Source organism: Podarcis pityusensis (genome assembly GCF_964106645.2).
Source record: "Podarcis pityusensis genome assembly, chromosome: 1".
Classification (NCBI taxonomy): Eukaryota; Metazoa; Chordata; class Lepidosauria; order Squamata; family Lacertidae; genus Podarcis; species Podarcis pityusensis.
The window spans coordinates 135,501,994-135,522,600 of NC_138028.1; the positions used below are offsets into that span (position 1 = coordinate 135,501,994).

The 20,607-nt window shown below is 43.3% G+C and overlaps 1 protein-coding gene across 1 annotated transcript in view; it reads left to right on the plus strand.

Annotated features, from left to right (window-relative positions):
* The window catches only part of TWIST2 (twist family bHLH transcription factor 2), a 21,275-nt gene extending 8,931 nt beyond the window's left edge, over positions 1–12,344 (plus strand). The window contains exon 2 of the mRNA XM_081019651.1: positions 11,639–12,344. The gene's annotated coding sequence lies outside the window, so the exon portion shown is untranslated. The remainder of the gene's footprint in view (positions 1–11,638) is intronic.
* The last annotated feature ends 8,263 nt before the right edge of the window (positions 12,345–20,607 follow it).

Here is a 20,607-nt window from a genome sequence, read left to right on the forward strand (position 1 = left end):
GGCTGGCTGTCCTGATATTAGAACGTTTTGGTAGGAAAGGGCTTTCAAGCTTTCCTCAGTTGACTATGGGAGGCCTGTATGCACCTCTGTTTGGGCTCGCTGGACTATTTGCTTGCAGCTCAATCTAACATACCACCATTCCCAGATGCAGATTTATTTCGGAATTTAATTATACCAGCTTATTATTTTTACAGCAGTTGTGCTATCTTTTACCCATGCCTACAAAAGAAAACCTCCCCCACCAACCCAAGAGTTCTCTGCTAGTATATGATTACACCCCCCACCCCACCCCAGACACACTTTGTGTAAAACAGATGCATAAATATAGGATGGGGGACGACACCTGGCTTACTAGCAGTACGTGTGAAAAGGATCTAGGGCTCCTGGTGGACCACAAGCTTAACATGAGTCAACAGTGTGATGCAGCAGCAAAAAAAGCTAATACTATTCTAGGCTGCATCAACAGAAGTCTAGTGTCCAGATCAAGGGAAGTAATAGTCCCACTCTCTTCTGCCTTGGTCAGACCACATCTGGAATACTGTGTCCAATTCTGGGCACCACAATTTAAGAAGGATGTTAACAAGCTGGAACATGTGCAGAGGAGGGCAACCAAGATGATCAAGGTCTGGAAACTAAGCCTTATGAGGATCAGTTGAAGGAGCTGGGTATATTTAGCCTGGAAAAGAAGGGCTGTCACATGGAAGGTGGAGCCAGCTTGTTTTCTCCTGCTCTGAATGGTAGGACTCGAACCAATGGCTCCAAGTTACAAGAAAGGAGATTCCGACTAAACATATGGAAACACTTTCTGCCAGCAAGAGCTGTTTGACAGTGAAACAGTCTCCTTCTGGAAGTTTTGGACTCTCCTTCCTTGTAGGTTTTTAAGCAGAGGTTGGATGGCCATCTGCCATGGATGCTTTAGCTGAGATTCCTGCATTGCAGGGGGTTGGACTAGATGACCCCTGGGGTTCCTTCCAACTCTTAAGATTCTATTATCATACCATGAGTTATATGGTAAATCACAGAATTTTCAAATTATTATTTCTTAAATTTGTATACCACCCTTCATCCGAAGATCTCAGGGCAGTTCACAGCATACAAATATAAAATAAAAACACTTAAATACCTAATAAGAACAAAAACAAAACAAACCCATACCTCCCCCCTCCCCCATTGCTAGGATTTTAAAGACTTAAAAATTATATAGTCCAGCTCCATCTGAAGAGGAAGGATACTTTATTCTAACATTCACTGACACCACTTCTCACAAGAAATATTTTTTGTTTTGTTTCCCTGGTGGGTGTCGGCTGAAGAATGTAATAATGGGTCAGATGAAGGGCCCATTTATTCTGGCATCCTGCTTTTCACAGAAGCCTCTGTGAGACCCAAAAGCCTATCCTCCCAAGAGGCTTCCTCCTCTGAACATGCAGGTTCCATGCGCCATCAAGCCAGTAGCCAGTGGCAGATTCAGCCTCCATTCAGTTGTCATTTGTAAGCCAGTGGCTGCCCATTATATCCTGTAGCAGTGAGTTCCATAGTTCTTAATTCTCCCTCAGCTTTGGTTGCCAGACCTGGAGATTCAAGTAATGACAAGTGTAGCACAAAGACATAAAAGAGAGTCCCATGGACTGCAAGAAGATCAAACCTATCCATTCTTAAGGAAATCAGCCCTGAGTGCTCACTGGAAGGACAGATCCTGAAGCTGAGGCTCCAAGACTTTGGCCACCTCATGAGAAGAGAAGACTCCCTGGAAAAGACCCTGATGTTGGGAAAGATGGAGGGCACAAGGAGAAGGGGATGACAGAGGATGAGATGGTGGGACAGTGTTCTCGAAGCTACCAGCATGAGTTTGACCAAGCTGCGGGAGACAGTGGAAGACAGGAGTGCCTGGCGTGCTTTGGTCCATGGGGTCACGAAGAGTCGGACACGACTAAACGACTAAACAACAACAACAACAACAACATCGATGTTTTTGGACGATGCCACAGCCTTTGGCTAGTGCAATAAGGTTTATGATAATGATGAATAACACAGAAGTCTCACTCCCTATTGATCCTGTCGAGACTCTCATTCCCAATCTCAGCTTTTCCAAAACACACACTCACAGGGTTTCAAAGGATGCTAGCTACTTCAATGCGTTGCAGATAAAAGCTTTCTTATAGGCAAGGATGTTCTAGTGGGATAATTCATTAAGCAGAGCATTTCTTTCACTGGGATTCTCATAATCAATGAACATACAAAATGCCATCACTATTCTTATTTTATTTTCACAGTGTTTCAGAAATGCTGTGGACTCACAGTCCAAAAGGCCTTGCCATTTTACCTTTGCTCACACCTGGTGGCTCTTTCCTGGCCCTGCTCAGCCACTGTGGGGCCCTGGTCCTGCTTAGCTGAAGGCAGCAAGGCTGGTCCCACCTTGGAAGGAGCTGGAGGGCGGCAGCAGCTGAGCCCACCCACCAAGGGATCAGGTCTCACATGGCTTTCCTGCCTCACTGTTTTGAGAAAGGTATCAAAAGATACTGGTTAGAACAGAAGAATGTGCTTTCTCCTTTCATTCGAGTCTGGCAGGGGTCCTGAGCAGCACAATGTCAGTGCCCCATCACTTCCTTTCACCAAATAAAATATTCCAGCATACATTTAAAATTCACATCCCAAAGAATATTCTAATTCATTTGCTATTTTGTCAGCTGCGTGACCCTGGGGCAGGAGTTTCTAAAGACCTGCGTGTGCTGTTAGCTGAAACTTCACTGTCCTTGGAAAGACTGCAGTCATCTTTGATCTGCTGGTGTGTGTAGGACGTCAGGGTATGCACTTTCTGAGTGTGCGCAAAAGCAACAAATTAGCTGATAGAAAATGGAATCTGAAAAGTGGAAATTGGAACAGAGCATGTAAGGTTTTAATTATACAATTTTATTTGTATTTTTGCTCATTGCTATTCAGGGAAGGCTCACACACTAAATGATTGGTAATAATAGGGTTTTATCTAATGAGGCTTTCTGACTTTGGAAGAAATGCTTTGAACAATTCACTCTGCTAATAAAGCATACAGTATATGTGCAATCTCCAGTTTGGCCCTTAAAAGTGTTTCATAGTGGAAGAGAAGAAGGAACATGGGAGGATATGGGAGGAGCCTAATTGCCCAATATTGTGCAAGGGCTTCAGAAGAAAATAAAACAACCCTTTGAACGAGAGCTTTAAATGTCAGAGTAAACCTACACTGGCTCAAAGGGTCAATTGATTTTCTTCTTCTGAAGCCCTTCTCTCTCATTAGTGGTGTTCATACGTGACACACAAAAAAACATGCAAGAGCAACCCCTCAGGCATCATGTACTGCCTCTCATCTGTTTTCACAGTTGGCACAGTCTGGACCATTCTAAAATCAAAACACTTTCAGCAGCATTTCAAGACGCCCTTTTGGATGAAGAGGAGTTCCATAATCTAAGATATGAAGAGCTCGCATGCTTGTTGTAATCCATCCAGTCTTAAAATCAGTTTGTGATCTTCTAGAACAAACTACGTCAGACACAAGACAAACATCTCATAGGATTTTAAAGTGAAAATGGTTTCAGGCAGATGCAAACCTTAATGTAAGTTTCTTCAGACATCAATTTTGCAAGAAAGGAATTTCAAACTTCCTTGTCTCTTGAGAGTCTAAAGCCTTATTCCTCACAACCTTATTATGGATGGCAGAATGGCCAGTGCTTCTGCCTCTGATATAAGGTTTAAGGTTTTCTGGTATCACATTAAAAATTGGTCCTCAAGCTACTTGGTGCTGCTCATTTCTTGTTGTTTTTAATTGTCTCTTTGTGGGAATGTTAAGGATAGTAGGAAAGGATATATTGAAGAACTATTATCCTTCCTTCACTCACGCTAGTAAGCGACGTAGCAGAGCAGATTCGCCTCAATACAGGTGGAAGCTTGTTTGCAGATTCATTTGAATCTCTGAGTTAAGATTATTCCTGGTGTCCCCTTTCAATCCCTCTTAAAAGAATAAAGATCCAAGAGTCTTTCTGAGTAAAGTAACAAAATGTTTACTCACATTTCAGTTCACAATTTGATCCCTGAAAGGCAGAATTTACTTGATAGCTACACAAAGAAACAGTGAGTTCATCTCACATGGAGATTGAGCTCATGTGCTGCTGGCTGAGAGCCAGCAGACAGCAAAATTACATTTAGATAACAAAATGGCTGCAGGAGAGCAGAATGGCAGCAAAAGAACAGTAACAAGACAATAGAAAGACAAAAGTAAACTGGACAAGAGACTGAGAAAATGGCTGCATGACTCGGCTCTTTTGTGGAGTCAGCCAGAGCCATGCCCATCTCCCAGGTCACATGCAGGGGGAGGATGCTCCAGACCAGTGGAAGAGGATGTTACACTGACTGGATGTCCCCCTGCCTGTGCCCATGCTAGGGAAATAAGGAATGCACCAATGGATTACATCTCACACTCTTTAAGTTATACTCTTGGTTTAATAGCAATTAGTTTTACATTCTATACTTTCTCATATTTTGTATGCAGGCTCTACAATTCTATGATTCTAAGTTGCTAAGTGGTCCAGAAGGAAAGGCCACTGAGAGGTCCAGCAGAACCAACAGGAACAAGCTCTTTGTTACTTCAGTTCCGCCATGTGGTCGGAGTCTGACAGGGACTGGCAGGGCTCTGGTGTGTGGGTGGCAGAGGCAAGTGCGCCAGCAATATATGGGGTTTGGTGCCACCTGCGAGGCTGTGCCAGGGCAAGGGGGAGAGGAAGGGTCTGAGCAGTCAGACGCAGAAGACAGGGCACAGGATGGGTCAGAAGCAGAGAAGGAGGCTGTTCGGGTGAGGGGCGGCCTGCTCAAATCCCCTGCTGTCTCCTAGAACCAGGAGGGGCTTGAAGAGGGAAGAGGAGTGATGACTTCCAGGCAGAAGTATCGGGTTGGGTGCATGCACTACATCAGCCGGGGAGAATTGTGTGGTCCCACGGTTGCTTCAGTTGCTCCACAGGGACAAACCTGGAAAAGGGAAGGCCAGCTAAGTGGGCACTAGAAGCATTTGCGTGTGTGTATCCAGGACACCTTGGGAGCTGTTGTGTTTGTCAGTAAAGAATTAACTATTGGCTATTTGCCCTCATTGGCTGGGTGGGCGCAGGACAGAGTCAGAAAGAGCATATCCTCCAAGCGTCCCTGTTTTCCAGGGACAGTTCCAGAACTATGAAAGCCATCCTGGCTTCCGACTGGATTCCAGAATGTCCCTCTTTCCCCCGCCAGCACTGCCAGCACCGCCAAGCTCAGCAGGGAGGATGAGCCAGCGCTTGTCCTGAGCGGTGGCAGCAGTGGCAGTGATGGCTGTGAGGGACCCCATGGCCTCCCCATGGCTGCCGCTGGAGAGCGGAGGAGGAGGAAGAGAGGCTGTGGCTGCTGAGGCCCAGCCCCATGTGAGCCAGGAAGAAAGAGGGCAAGAAGTCTTGATTTTAAAAAATAATGGTTTGCGTTTCCATGTCTAATCTTGCCTCTTCCTAACATTAATTTTGTTATGTACTGAAGTTCTCACCCTGGGCCAGCAGGGGGATACTGTAGATAGTTCAGGTCCACATATGCAAATAAGGGATCGAAAGTGACGTTCAGTGATTGGATAGTTACAGAAAATGGTTACTGTTGCTACTAGTGGAGCTCTATATAAGCAGGTTGGCTGAACCCTTCAGTTCAGTTCTGTTCTGGCCTGTGAATAAACAAGAGCTGTTTGAAGAATCGCTGTGTCGTCTGATATGTTCACCCACAACTTAACAAATTTATTGGTGTGTGTGTGTTTTGATAAATATACCAAAGAATAAATAACATTTAATCACCCATAAGTATGGATCGAATTGCAGCCTTAGCTACTTCACAAGATTAGCACTATTTCATTTCTTTGCCAATATATAAATAGATTTGAAAGAATTCATAGAAGGACCGTGGATTAAAAGTGAATGACATTCCAAAGTTGGAGCAGCAGTGACTTACCCTCTTACAGCAGCTGTTTCTGATGAAAAATCTGTTGAGTTAGTTCTGTATTGCTGTTTTGCTGTATGGCAGCCGTGTGCCCATTCTCAAGAAAGCATGTCTTTATTTTGGAGCTATCTACATTCAAATTGCACTATATTGTTGGTGGGAAAATATCAAATGTGTGGAAAATCTGAAGAGAGATTTTGCTTAATCAAGCTTCAGTTCAGCAGTTGAAAAACAAATATGTTAGGGCACTAAGAAACTGCCTGGTCTTGTACCTTTTGTAAAATATTTCACGGAGCTGTAACAGAGAGAGGAAACAGAAGGGAGCCATGATATTTCACTTGGTCTCAGGCTGCATCTTCACTCTGCAGGCCTTAAGAAAGGTGTGGACTTCCTTTCCACAAGCACATGCCCAAAGCCTCAGTATCTTCTACATTTTCAGACGGATTTTATTTAACAAAATTTATACACTGCTACTAGGAGATCTCTATGTGGTTTGAAATAAAGTCTTAAAACATGATTTAAAATACTAATAAAAGCCAACATTAAAATTAATGTACACAATACATTAAAAAATCAAAAAGGTAAAATAAAATCAGTAATTTTAAGACTTAAACTTACTAAATCTACTCATCAATATTACATGTTAACATTAAATGCCTGGATATGCTTGGCGAACAAAAAAAAAAAAATTCCAGGGAACAAGTTAAGGTGGTGGTGTGTGGGGGGGGAGTGTTTAATCATTTTTATTTAGTTTTAACTACCTGCAGGCCTGTGGCCAGGTGAACTTTAGAACATGGGAAGCTGCCTTACAGACCCTCCCAGATTACAGGATTGCCCAGTGTCCTATTTTCAAGGGACAGTCCCAGATTTACAGAAGCCATCCTGGTTTCTGATTTGATCCCAGAATGTCCCACTTTTTCTTAGGAAGTCCCTGTTTGCATTGGAACAATATTCGAAGATATGGTATAGGGCTTCCATATGTCCGGACTTTCCTGGACATTACTGAGATTTCAAAGGCGGAATTGACGCCCGGGAGGAATTTCCGAAAGGCACTACTTTGTTCTGGATCTCAGGCAAGTTAATCAGAAAAAATATAGCTCAATAACTTTTGGGGTGTCCTGGTTTTTTCTTTTTGAAATCTTTTTCTTCTTCTTCTTTGGCGATCACTTGTAGCCAAGTGAGATTGTCTTCCACAAACACGGTTTTAACAATGAGTCCGTAACTGACTGTGGAGGCCAATTCCGGATCCACATGTCCTTCCACAGTGGGGACATTAGTTTCCGAGCGGGAGTTGATCACTGTGTGGATTTGCCAAGCGTGCCTTCCTCTTAGCACGTTTCTCCTTTGCGTCCTGAGTTCGAGTGTCTTCAAAGCCCATGACACCTTTGGTAAAAGCTGTTCTCCAACTGGAGCGCTTGCAGGCCAGTGTTTCCCAGTTGTTTATACTACATTTTTAAAGATTTGCCTTGAGACAGTCTTTAAACCTCTTTTGTTGACCATCAGCATTACGCTTTCCATTTTTAAGTTTGGAATAGAGTAGTTGCTTTGGAAGATGATCATCAGGCATCCGCACAACATGACCAGTCCAACGAAGTTGATGTTGAAGAATCATTGCTTCAACACTGGTGATCTTTGCTTCTTCCAGTATACTGGTATTAGTTCGCCTGTCTTCCCAAATGATGTGTAAAATTTTTCAGAGACACTGTTGATGGAATCTTTCGAGGAGCTGGAGCTGGCGTTTATAAGTGGTCCATGTTTCACAAGCATATAGTAAGGTTGGTAGTACATTAGATTTGTAAACAAGCATTTTGGTTTCCCTGCGAATGTCCTGGTCCTCAAACACTCTGCACTTCAATCGGGAGAAAGCTGCACTCACAGAGCTCAGGCAATGCTGGATTTCGGCATCAATGTTGGCCCTTGTGGAAAGATAACTGCCTGGGTAGGAGAAGTGATCGACATTTTCCAATGTTACACCACTGAGTTGGATTTGTGGCGCTGCAGAGGGGTTCTTTTGTGCTTACTGGTGCAGCACTTTGGTTTTTTGTATGTTGAGTGATAGGCCAAGCTTTTTGTAAGTATTCAAAGATAATACGCAAAGACAGTATGGTAGGACGTCGCTATTTCATCGGAGAAGTGTATAGCCTTATACCAACTAAGTCCATTGGTCCTTCTAGCTCAGTATTGTTTAGACTGCCTGGCATCAGCTCTGCAGGGTTTCAGGCATGAGTCTCTCTTGGCTTTAGCCAGAGATGCTGAGGGCTGAGCCTGGGGGTCTTCTGGGACCCCCCCCCCCCCGCAAGTCCTGGAGTATGGCCAACTAGGCCTACTTGTTGCTGGTGGGAAGCAGGAACAAGAGAAACAGTGTGATGAATTTTACATTTTGCTTTAAAACACCCAGCAGAGTCTTTACACAAAAAATATATATTTTACATCACTTTTTATAATTTCTTAAATCTTCTGTAAAGCAGCCAGCCCAAGCATCAGACATCAACACTGATCCATTTAAGCTTAGAATAAAAGGAGAGCATTTCTGAGCACATGGGATACAGATTGCAGAACTGATTATAGTTTGGGATGTGTGTGTCCGTGTGTTTTCTTTCTGCTGATGCCTTTTGCAATAGTTGCATCTGTATTTGAGCTCACTGCTCTGCATAGGCACTGCCAAGCTTTGAAGATCTTCAAAGTACTCCAGGGCTGAATGCCAAGCCCTGGCTTTCCTGCAGAATGTCACTGTAATTAGATAAATAATATCTGAGATGCAGGGGTGGGGGTGGGGATCTGTGTGGGGAGCAGTGGGGAAGGAGCCGAAATGGAAGCTTTCCTTTGTGGGAGGAAGTGATTGTACATATTTACCATGGAGCTGAGTCAGTTATGCCCTGCCCTTAAAAGGAGGTTTCATGTCATGTCTGAAAGGCTTATGCACTAATAAATTATCCTCCCAGGATGGGCAGTGCTGTGTGTGCATTCCAGGATTCCATGCAACTAGGGACAGGGAGAACGAGGAGTGCAGAATGTGGACATGCACCCAAGCCAGCATCTCTAGAATCTCAGACGGCAAGGGCAGCAATGCCAGGAGAAAAATCAGAAGTCTGTGGGTGGGCAACCAGAATTTCCAGTATGTGAGGATGGGCAGGAATTCAGGGTCCTTTGGTGGCAGCGGCTCCTCCTTGACTTGTGATGTGAACAGCAGAGACAAGGGGTTCAGCTGCCTTTGTGAATGAAGCACATGCACACACTAGGCTTACCTGACTCCCCTTCCCACCTGTGGCACTTGCAAGTCTTTTCCTTGGGAAAAGTGCCCCTCCCACTTGAAAGAGGAGCAATTTAGGATGGAAACCCACGTAAATTATGCCATTCAAGAATATGATAGTTGCCGTGATTTGCTTTTAAGGAAATTTGCCAAAATCTACACTTCCAAAATGGCCTGCCATATGTTTGGAATTTCCCAGATGTTAAAGCGATTTCTGCCCGGAAATAGCAACTCTACCACAGGGAGCAGAATTCTGCTTTTCTGGTCAAATAATAATAATTTAGATCTCCTTGGGATAGAGAGCCAGCAAGGTGTAGTGGTTAGAGTGTCAGACTAGGAGCCGGGAGACCAAGGTTTGAATCTCTGCTTTGCCGTGAAGCTCACTGGGTGACCTTGGACCAGTCACTTCCTCTCAGCTTAACCTACCTCACAGGGTTATTGTGGGGATTAAATGAGGAAGGGAAGAACCATGCACACCACCTTGAGCTCGTTGGAGAAGGTGGGATATACATGCAAGAAGCAACACAGGCTGCAGGGTGGGGGGGGCAGTCTGGTGGCCTCTAGAAGCTGCTCAACTGCACCTCCCATCCTTGCTGGTCACTGGCCATGCTGGCTGGGACTGCTGGGATTTGGAGTCCAGCAGCAAGCACAGGTTCCTTAGCCCTGCTTCAGGATTTGCCTGATGAGGAACTGCATAGCCTGGCTCAGATTAATGAGCTCCCCCCAATATAAGATCCGTGCACTGAGATGCTTCCTGCTGATGAGGACACAAATCTGGTTTGCGTTCTGAATTTGCAAGCTGCCAGCAGACAGCAGAAAACAGAAATCCTGTTAAGCATTATGCAAGTGATTACAGGATTACCCAGTACCAAGTTGTGCAGAACTTGTGCAAACTCACGGAATCCCTGCAAACTCAAATGCCTATGTGGATTATTTATTTTATTTAGAAGCATTTAGAACCTGCTCCTGGATGAAAAGGCTCCAAGAGCAGCTTATATACAGTCAATTGAAACAAGGCAGTCCCTGGCTGCACATTTGCAATCTTTAAAAAAAGGGCAGAAAAGGACATAGGGACTGAGAGGGAGTAAGAAAAAAGCAAACAGAAAAAGTATTAAAGAAGATGATGATCTTCATCATCATTATCATTATTATATATTTTATATTATTATATCAATCAAAATAACTTTATTGTACTAGCCAATTACCATGACAAATCTGAATCAAAATAAATAGAAGCAAAAGGGGTACCCTGTTATATCATCTGTCTAGGACGGAGGAGGGAATAGCTTGAAAACGCAGCTCAGTAAAAGCAAATCTTAGTCTGGCTGCAGATTCGACAGGTAACTGGCTCTAAAATGGACCGTTTTTAGAAGGGGGGAACCAAGGAGAGCATTTAAAGGGTTTGATCAATTGCTGATCACGTAGTGATTCTGTCCAGTGGCACCAATCCCAATTGGTGTTTGTCTGCGGATATAATCTCCTCTAGTTTATGGAAAGAATAAGAGTTCAAATAACATTGGTTATTTAATGATAAATTAAGGTAAGATGGGGAATTTGGAGAGGAGGAATGATTTTGAGAAAATGTGGAAGATATTTGTAGAATTTGTACTGTTAAAACAGAGAAGGGTTAAACCATCGCAAGAGGTGTTGAAATTTTGAGAGATTGGATAGTTACGATGGATAGTGGTCTCAGGGCGGGGTGCACATTTTTATTTTTATTTCTACCTGTGTTATTATTACTTTGTTTAAAATAATAATGATAAAAACACATAGAATAAGTACAGACTCCCAGTGGGGGGAGAGGGTTAAGCAGGTAATTTGCTCAGCCTCCCAGAGTTCCTTAACTTTGATTTTTATTTTTTTTAAAAAAGATCAGTAGGTGTAGATACAGTGGTACCTCGGGTTAGGAACTTAATTCGTTCCAGAGGTCCGTTCTTAACCTGAAACAGTTCTTAACCTGAGGTGCTTTCGCTAATGGGGCTCCTGCTGCCGCTGCTGCGCGATTTCCGTTCTTATCCTAGGGCAAAGTTCTTAACCTGGAGCAACCACTTCCTGGTTAGCGGAGTCTGTAACCCGAAGCGTCTGTAACCCGAGGTACCACTGTAATTTCTTATACTTCCTAATTTTCAGAAGTGAACATTTCATTGAAATACTCTGTTCCCTTAAATGGTGTCCCTTTCTGGCTCGTCTCCATATTTCTTTTTTGTGTGACTGATGCAGTTGGGAGGGAAGCGTTGCTGCCAGTCGCATGTCTTCTCTGTGACACCTGTGTTAATGCAACTCTAACAGCATTTCCCTTCCCCCTTTTCTAGGCACAAACGTGTCCTACTGTTGAATTGTGACCTTAGGAAAGAAAGGAGGAACCAGAGAACACAACACTGGGATGCATCCAACAGTAATATATTTTTCTTTCTTTTTCCCTAGACTGTCCACTTCTGGAGACTGGAGTGGAGCTGAAATGTATCCACGTTTGTAGCTTGTGAAACCTTAACAACCTCAAGAGAACTGGTCTAAAGGAACCACTTGATTTCGCCTCCCCTTGAACTCCTGCAGAGCATTTAGAGAGACCAGAAACGCAGCACCAAAGCTAATGGGTTTGAAATGTTGCAACATCTCTCCCCAAGAGACAAAACTAAAACACAAAGAGGCTATTCAACTTTGTGTTTACTTGCTGGAGCTTGTGTGTGTGTGTGTGTGTGTGTGTGTGTGTGAGAGAGAGAGAGAGAGAGAGAGAGACCATGTGTGTTTTACATTTTTTTTAAAAAAAATCAGGAACACATTAATGAGGAATCCATTGATTTGGATTTCAAATTATCTCTGTATTTTTGTGTGAATAGTTTAATTAAAATCATGTTGTATAAAGTAATGTCAAAAACTGGACCAAGGCTCTTTAGAAAAGCAAACTTTCTAAATTCTGCACATTTCTTTTTCATCAAGGAAGCCTGGAATACACCTTTTTTCTCTTTTTGCATCCAGCACCACCTTCCTCATTGTTTTGCTTTAACCGGCCTCTTCCTTATTGTTTATTGTTTGTTTTATTTATTGAGAAATCTTTAAACAAAAGACTGCAAAGGACCTGGTTTGTGTATAATGCTTCTCCAGCTCAAAAAATTAAAAGAAAGTGATGCAGATGCAAGACATTTGATTTATTTGTGAGTTTCACAATCATAACAAAAAGATAGACAGAAAACATACCCAGTTTTAAAAGGAATCAGTATGCTTTACCAAATTATGTGTACTCTTTATTTATTTGGGACTTTTTGTATAACACTTTTAACAGGTATACTAAGAGCACAAAACAGACAAAACTAAGCAATTCCACGTCCCAGGTTAGGTTAGCAGCTTGAAAGTAGTTTGTTTCCTTAAACCTACCTTTTCCAGTGTTGCTCATTACTGTTTGCAGCCACTGCCAGCCCATAGTGCAGCTTCAGTGGCCATTCCGTCCGTGTTTTAATCCTCAACAAGTGATCCCAGTCAGTTGGGAGTCTTGGATGTAATGACATCAACTGTGTTATGTAGCCACCCAGAACTGGCTGCTTATGGATGCTGATAAGGACAGGTAAAGACCATTTAGCCTCACGCTGTGCTTCCTGTCCAGGTCTTTTGTGCCATCCCAGCCAATCAGAAGTAACGAAACAAACACTTTTGCGATGATCCATGGAAAAATAGTTTTGGAGAAAGGTTGGGAATGCAATATTTTAACAAAATGCAACCCCCCTTGTGGCTTATTCCTTGTTAAATATGGCCCCAACTTTACTTAAATGAGTAGGTTTTCAGAAATTGGGAGTTATATCCAATGCCGCTCACCTTCCAGTGCAGCAGACTTCTATTTGCACAACAGAAATTCCCTGACCTCTCCTCATAGTCACCTCAAAATCTGTTTCAAAGGGATGGAGCAGATTTTGACTGTGGGGAGAGGAGAGGAAGAGAAAGTCCCATTGCATGAGAGAACTCCTTTGTGTGTAGCATTTGATACAAGCAAAAGAATGTTGTTGTGCTATTTTAATTAATGGCACAATAATGTCTACTCAAAAGTAAGTCCCATTTAGTTCAATGTGGCCTCCTCTCAGGTAATAGGATTGCATCTTATATTCTGGCACACTGTACAGAGAGAAAGGGAAAGAGCTCAAATACAGTTTAAATTCTAAACGTTAAAAGAAAGCTAAAAGTTTAATGTTGTCTTACTGAGGTTGAAGCAACAGGCCTGCCAATCTCTGACATGTGGAGCTGGGTCTGTGGTACTGGGTTACTTATTATATGGAGAGCTTCAGGAAACGGGATAATACTGTTCTGATCTCGGGCTTCTATGCCCCCCAACATTTCTCCAGTGAAAATAGGGACATCCTATTAGAAGAAGAAGAAGATGATGATGATGACTCTGCCCATCTCACTGTGTTGCCCCAGCCACTCTGGGTGGCTTCCAAGATGTATAAAAGCATAATAAAACATTAAACATTAAAAAAACTTCCCCATTCACGGCTGCCTTCAGATGTCTTCTTAAAGTTGTATAGTTACTTACCTCCTTGGCTCGGGGGTTGCATAACTCCATACCCTCCAACATTTCTCCAACGAAATTGTTCATTCCTTAGGGACGTCCTAAGGAAAACTGAGACATTCCAGGATGAAATCAGACACTGGGGCGGCTTCTGTAAATCTGCGACTTTCCCTGGAAAAGAGGGACACTTGGAGGCTCTGGCATTGTGAAACTAGATGGCTCCAAAGGAAAGAAGTCTTCGGCCCTGTCTCATCCTATGTCTTCCAGATGCAAAGATCAGGATTAAGGTGGCAAGAACTTCCTTGCTCACAATTACTCCTAGTTTGCCAACAGCACCCCAATTTTTTAGTGTTGCAAGACTCCAGGGGTTCCAGATGCAAACCAGGGTTTGGTTTCCTTGGGATGAGGGACAATGGTGACGGTGGCGTCTTTAGGATTTTTTTATTTATACATATACAACCTGAGTCTACGATGGAGGCTCAGGCATTAACAGCCCAGAAGGTATTAGTTCTCCCATAGTCACAGTCTTGGGTTCAAGCAGAAATCAAGTGTGGCTCTCTGGCCTGCTTCTGCCTGCTTCTTGCCCAGCCCTGGACTGTCTCAGGGATAGCTCAGTTGGTTAGAGCATGGTGTTGATAGCGCCAAAGTTGTAGGCTTGATCCCCGCATGGGGCTGCTGCATATTCCTGCATTGCAGTTGGATTGGATGATCCTCAGGATCCCTTCCAACCCTACAATTCTATGATTCCATGACTACCAGCCAGGTGAGGGAGGCCTACCCATTTGGTGTCTGGCACAAAGCCACTTCCTTTGTTATGTTATACTAAGGAGCAGGCTTAGGCCCATTAACTCACCAATAAGCTGGCCTGGATACTTCAACAATTGAATCCTCCATTAGATCCAGGACCCCAATAATTACAATGGACTCAGGCATCACCCACCAAACTCACAACACTATTTTTAGAAGCAGTGTAATAAAGAACACTGGGCATTGCCAAGTCTCCTGTACCAGTCATGGCCTTTTGGGTGGCTTTGGACAAGCAACCCATTCTCTCTGGCCCAGTTAGAATCAAAGAATCTTGGAGCTGGAAGGGACCCAAGGGTCATCTAGCCCAACCCCCTGCAATGCAGGAATCTCAGCTAAAGCATCTGCGACAGATGGCAATCCCCAAACATAATATGCACACCTAAAAGTTCCAGGGTTGTTGCAAGGCTAAATGAAAGAAGAATTGCAATATAATTTGAATATAACAAAAGTCTGTTCTAGGAAAAGTTCATGTCCAAGTCCAAGCCTTTTCTCTTTCAAGCAATATATTTCAGTCTCCCAGCCAGCTTGAGTCCCTTTGGAACAGCTGGGGAATGCTGCTGACAGAGAAGGGAGCTGGAGGAGGGGGGGGCTGGCAATTGCTCAGAGATGTTTGTAAGCTTGTAGCTCAGGGGCCACCCAAGTGCAATTTCTGGAAAGAGCAGACTCATATTAAATGGTGTCGTGAACACTGAGCATCAGTTCTCAAGTTCACAGCAAAAGAGGGGAAGTTTGTTTTAGTATGAACCTTCAGAATGCAAATTGTCTACTTTGGGCATTTAAGAAGCAAAATTAATTGTATTTAAATCTTTACCAAATTGTGTTAAGCGGGATTTATTAGCCCTATCAGGAGAGTTAAACTGTGTATTCAAAATCATCCTGGCTGGGCATGGGATGTTCAACTGAATGTCTGCTAGGAATGGCAGGCTCTGTCAATTTCACTTATCTTATTTTCTCACTTTTCCAATCTTAAATTCAGTTCTCCACATTTCTGCAGCAATTTATGTTTTGTTGTTTTTTAAAAAAACATCCCTATGAAAATTCTCCAGCATTTTAGTGCAAATGTCTCATACGAAACATATTTTCATATACAGTTTTGACTGTATATGTTCTCATATTGTTTCAGTTCTCATATTGTTTCAGAAACTGCAAAATTGATTGCTTCAGCTTTAAATGGGATCTGCATTGAAATGCTCCACCATCCCTAATGTCTGCATGGAGTCGGGGTTTGTGCAACTGTGAATGCATAGAGTTCCTTCCCTGAGGTTGGGAGCTTCACTTTTCAAGGGTTAACAACCACAACAGCCTCAATTCAGGCCTTCAAAAGAACATGTGAGGACAGACACTGTGTACATGAGGAATACACGCCCTTCCCTACCACCACTCTGTGGGCTGCTCACATCCCCTCTTTCGCCCACTTCCCATACACTGAGCACAATCGTCTGAAGAGAGATTTTAAGCATGTTCAGCAGAATATGCACAGAATCCTCCCCACAACCAGGTTTCCTCAGCTGGAAGAAGGTTTCTAAATATTGTTGTAGACAGGATGAACCTGAAGGAGCTCTTCTCTGTGCACAGTGGGCCACATTCTGACCACAGAAAATGCATCTCCATCCATCCAAGCAAGAGGCATTGTCCTAGTTCAAGGGCCTATTCCAGCCAGGCTTAAGCGCTCAAGGAGGACACAGAGCGTGGCTGGGGAGGGGTGTGGTCCTAGGAGAATCCAAAGAGCCAAGTAGAGACGACAGGAGGTCCACATTTGGCCTCCAGGCCTGAAGTCCCCATCCTGCACTACACAGTTAGTGCTGTGTACGTTTTTCTGAAGGAAAGTTTGTGGAAGTGTGAGAAGAGGAGGAGCAGGAGCAAAGGGGAAGCAGCAGCTCAGAGGGGTGGTGGCAGAAGCCATGGCGAGTTGAAGTGAAATTCAGAGGGATGAAGGTGGAAACTTGGCTCCCAATTGCTCAGGAATTTTTCAAATTAAGAGGGTTTGATTCTAAGCCTTTCCATTTCCAAATTTCTTCTGCATTTTTATTGTATTTCTATCAAAAGAAGAAAAGGAGTTGGAATGGGAACACATTTAGTATTCTAACCATGTTGTCATTTTGAGGGGCTTTGAATTGATACCTCCATGGAGACCTAACCATAATCTCAGTTTTTCAGGAAGAACAGTGATGTTGTGTGAAGAAAGGGATTCTGTATCACAACCATTCAATACAGCACATGCTGTAGTATTTACCCCACACTGCTGGGTGCTCAGGGCCAGGCTGTGAACCTTATCTAGTGCTGAAGTCAGAAGAGCACTGGCCTGCTTGCCTCAACTTCCTATCTTCCTGAATTGGTCAAGTGTTGGAGATATTTTGTTCCTTCCATGCAAAGGGAAGGAGAGCAGTCCTCTGCCCCATCAAATTGCAGCCCAGTATAAATGCCCAGTAAAACTTGGTTTCTCCCATGATATGACAAATAGAGCTTATTTCACTTTGGCCATTATTGCAGAGATAGTGAGGAAATGAAAAAATGGTCATCATTTTTCTCTGATTTTAAGTACAATGAATGAGGTACCCAGTGCGCTACAAATCCCCTGCCAGCAATGCTGGTTGGGGTGAGTTATAGTATTCCCATCTCTGTTTTAGCCTCCTGTTTCCCATGGTGACTAGTGTGTTGCCTCCAGGAACAGGTCCTGAGGCACCAGCTCCTCCTCTCCCTCCCTTGAATGTAGGATTCAGAAGGTGCACTGCCTTGGGGAATGAATGAACTTTATTTATGTTAGCCATCGGCCATAGCAACAAAAGAGCATTACAACATACACAAAACAAAAGTCGATTATTGGTGTATTATTTAGTTATCCTGGCTTAGCATCATTAAGGTCAGCCCAGATGCTATGTGCATAAGCAGCTCTCAAACCAGCAAGGGCATCTGCATGCAACCTCTGTGCTATGGCCGCCCTTGCTGGATCAAGGCAAATGGATGTAGAAGGTTCTAGCTGGTGTGCAAACCCATCCACCACCACCCCCGAAAAATTTCATGCCTAATACATTTCCTTTGGCTCCTGAGAAGATCTCCACATTTGCTTGGGCCAAATCCAATGACAACCTTAAGAGGCACAAAACCCCATCTGAGAAACTGCATTACTCTTATTGAAATATCTTGGCTTCCCTCAAAATTCCTCATATGTTTGGTCCCATGAGAAACCCTTCAATTCAAAGTTTAGTATTACCAGGTCTGTGACTATAGAATAAAAGTTGTTGATGATGACAAATTTCAGTTCAGATGAAATTTTGGCAGCAGGCCTGTCTTCAGGCACAGGGCATTTTTGTCTTTTTGACCCTGGAATAAACGAACTTTGCCATGAACACAGAGCCACCCCCCTTTTTAAAGAGACCATGGAAGGGATGAGATGGCTTTATATAACATTATAAACTGGAGTGTGACTGGCAGGGTGCAGGTTAGGGAGGAAAGAACAGCAGAGAGGAGCTCAAATTGTCCAGATGTTAGTTTTTCCTGCCTTGAAATGTGTAGAATATACTTGGATTAATTTTAGTGATCTACACCAAAGCTCTGCTTCTGAGTCCCAGTGCGCTAATTAATAAGAAGAGGTGGACAGTGACCTCATATTGGAAGCAGCCCAGCATTGACAAGAGGAGGATCAGAATTCAAGGAATTGAAAACACTCCAGGCAGAGATGACCTTGGGGCACTGCGGTGGAAGTGTGTGTGTGTGTGTGTGTGTGTGTGTGTGTGTGTGTGTGTAGCGAGGGAGTCAGGATTATACAGGCATGGCTGGGCCTGGGAGGCGTGGTAATACATCTGTTAGGAGGATTTCAATTATATTTCCACTCCACCCTTTCTCTTAAGGGTCAGGGTGCACTGCAACCTTTTTACAGACAAATGTAATTTGCTATATAAAACAGCAAGCACAACACCTTCCCCACCTATCCCCAAATCCCCTTTGCTTGTGCTTTGAGTTTTTGCAAACATCCAGTGCATGACTGTTGGGAAATTTGGGAGTGGCAATGAAGAATATAATTCTGTTTTGCCATTTGCTTTTGGTGAGCAGAGGGTGCTATTGAGGCAAAAAGAAAAGAGAAAAAGATGACTAGGGACTCAGCTACACTCGTCACAATAACACAATTTGAATGTGTTTTAAACATGCAACATTAGATGGCATCAGAGAGCAAAAATTGTTTAAAACGGGCTTTCTCATTGGAATTTTTTTGTTTGGTAAAAACAATCTAATTTCTGACCAGTTTACAGTGTTGTGTTCCTGTGTTTAGATCCACCCCAGGGCAATAAAGAATGCTTCATGAAGAACCCAATGCTAACAAAACATCCTACATAGATTGTGAGCAAGGTGTATGAAAAAACATAGTATTGTGCATTAAAATGTCCAGTTTTCAACAAATTATGCATGGCATCTGATCAAAGCACCACGGATACACCTTTTGAGCTCTTGGACCCGTGCAAATGTGTGTGTGTGTTCTTCAAAGGACAAGCAAGAGAATCCGCTACATGACATCAAATGTAAAACATACATGGTGGGCTTGTTATACCAGTCCCAGGCAAATATTTTTCTCTGCAGCTTTTGCTTTTCTTCAGACCGTGATGAGCTTCTCCTCTTCCCAGAGCAGAGAGAAGTTGCAGCAGGAAGGCACCCTTGGCTGACCAGAAGATCTCAAGGCTCATCGGATGATAGACTGGCAGATGCCACACTGCAAGGGGAGGTCAAGGAGAATCCAGGCTGCCATCGAGGATGATCCACATCACCACTTGGCACAGGGCGACTACTTGAAAAGCTCCACAAACTGGTTGCAAGTCATATGCACCCATTGCACCAGGCCAGATTAAGCTTTTGGGTGCCATTTTAAAACATTCGTCCTCCAAAACTGTCACCCTGTGCCTGGCAGCTTCAACCAGCCAGTTGGTGTGAGCAGGCAACTGGCATATATTGCGAAATGCCGTCCTGAAAGGTCATCAGGAGGAACCAACAGCAGACACACACCTGTCAATTATAGATATATTAACTCATTCATTTGAAACATTTAAGCCCCCGTTTCCTATGGGAGGCTCCACCCTCAGCATGCAGGAAAAGGCAGAGCAGCCCCTGACAGCTATAAAAGTATCCCATTTTGAAAAGGCTGCCTACTTAATTTCCCACCTCCAAATTAAATACTGTGATCTCTTTTCAGGGATTTCAAATTCTATCCACTAGGGGGAGCTAGAGAGTCACTTGCCACCCAATAATTGTGATAAAGTGTGATAAATAATATGGGCATTTTAACACAGGAAATCCTGCATTTCTAAAAAGTTCTCAGCAACATGGAATTTGCATTAGAAGATACATTACTTATCTGAAAAGTGATAGTACCCAGAAGACTCAATAAAGATCACCATGATAAGTATCATTTAAAAAACAAAGCGCTTCAAGGACATTCTGTCTAAATTTCAGAGCACTCTTTATCCTCTGATCTAGAGTGGTGACTGTGCTTCAGTGCATACATCCCTGTGGAGGTGGATATTTATATATTTATTTACATTGTACCAGATTACTTTTCTTCCAGTTGTCTGGGGCTCCCAGAATAAAGTGACAACAAATATATATATAAAACAATAAAGGAGCTAATAAGCAGCAGCTGAGTATGTGGTCATTACCTGAGCACCAAAGTGCTGGTGCAGAGTACAACTTCAGCTACCTTCTATAGATCTAGGGTTAGGGACACCCATTTCTGGAGAGGGTGGTTACCTAAAAAGTCAAGTTATCTTCTACTTGTGTATCCCAGGGACCTGAGATGGGTAGCCATCTCCCACCAATATAAAACATACGATTTTCCAATTCCAAAGGTTTACACAGATTGATATAAAATCACAGGAGACAAACACAAAGACAAATAAATTCTGAAGGCAACACCACCCTTTTAAGTGTCTTAGCTCCTACTCTTTCCACATCACCCCAAACACTCCTAAATTGAACACACAGGGGAAAGCCCAGCTGACGTTTCCCAACATTTTCAAAAAACAAGCAAGACCCTCATCATATTCTTTCAGTCCACTCCCACCCCAGAGACACAGATGGCCATATCCCTACTCTCCAAGCAAGCCAC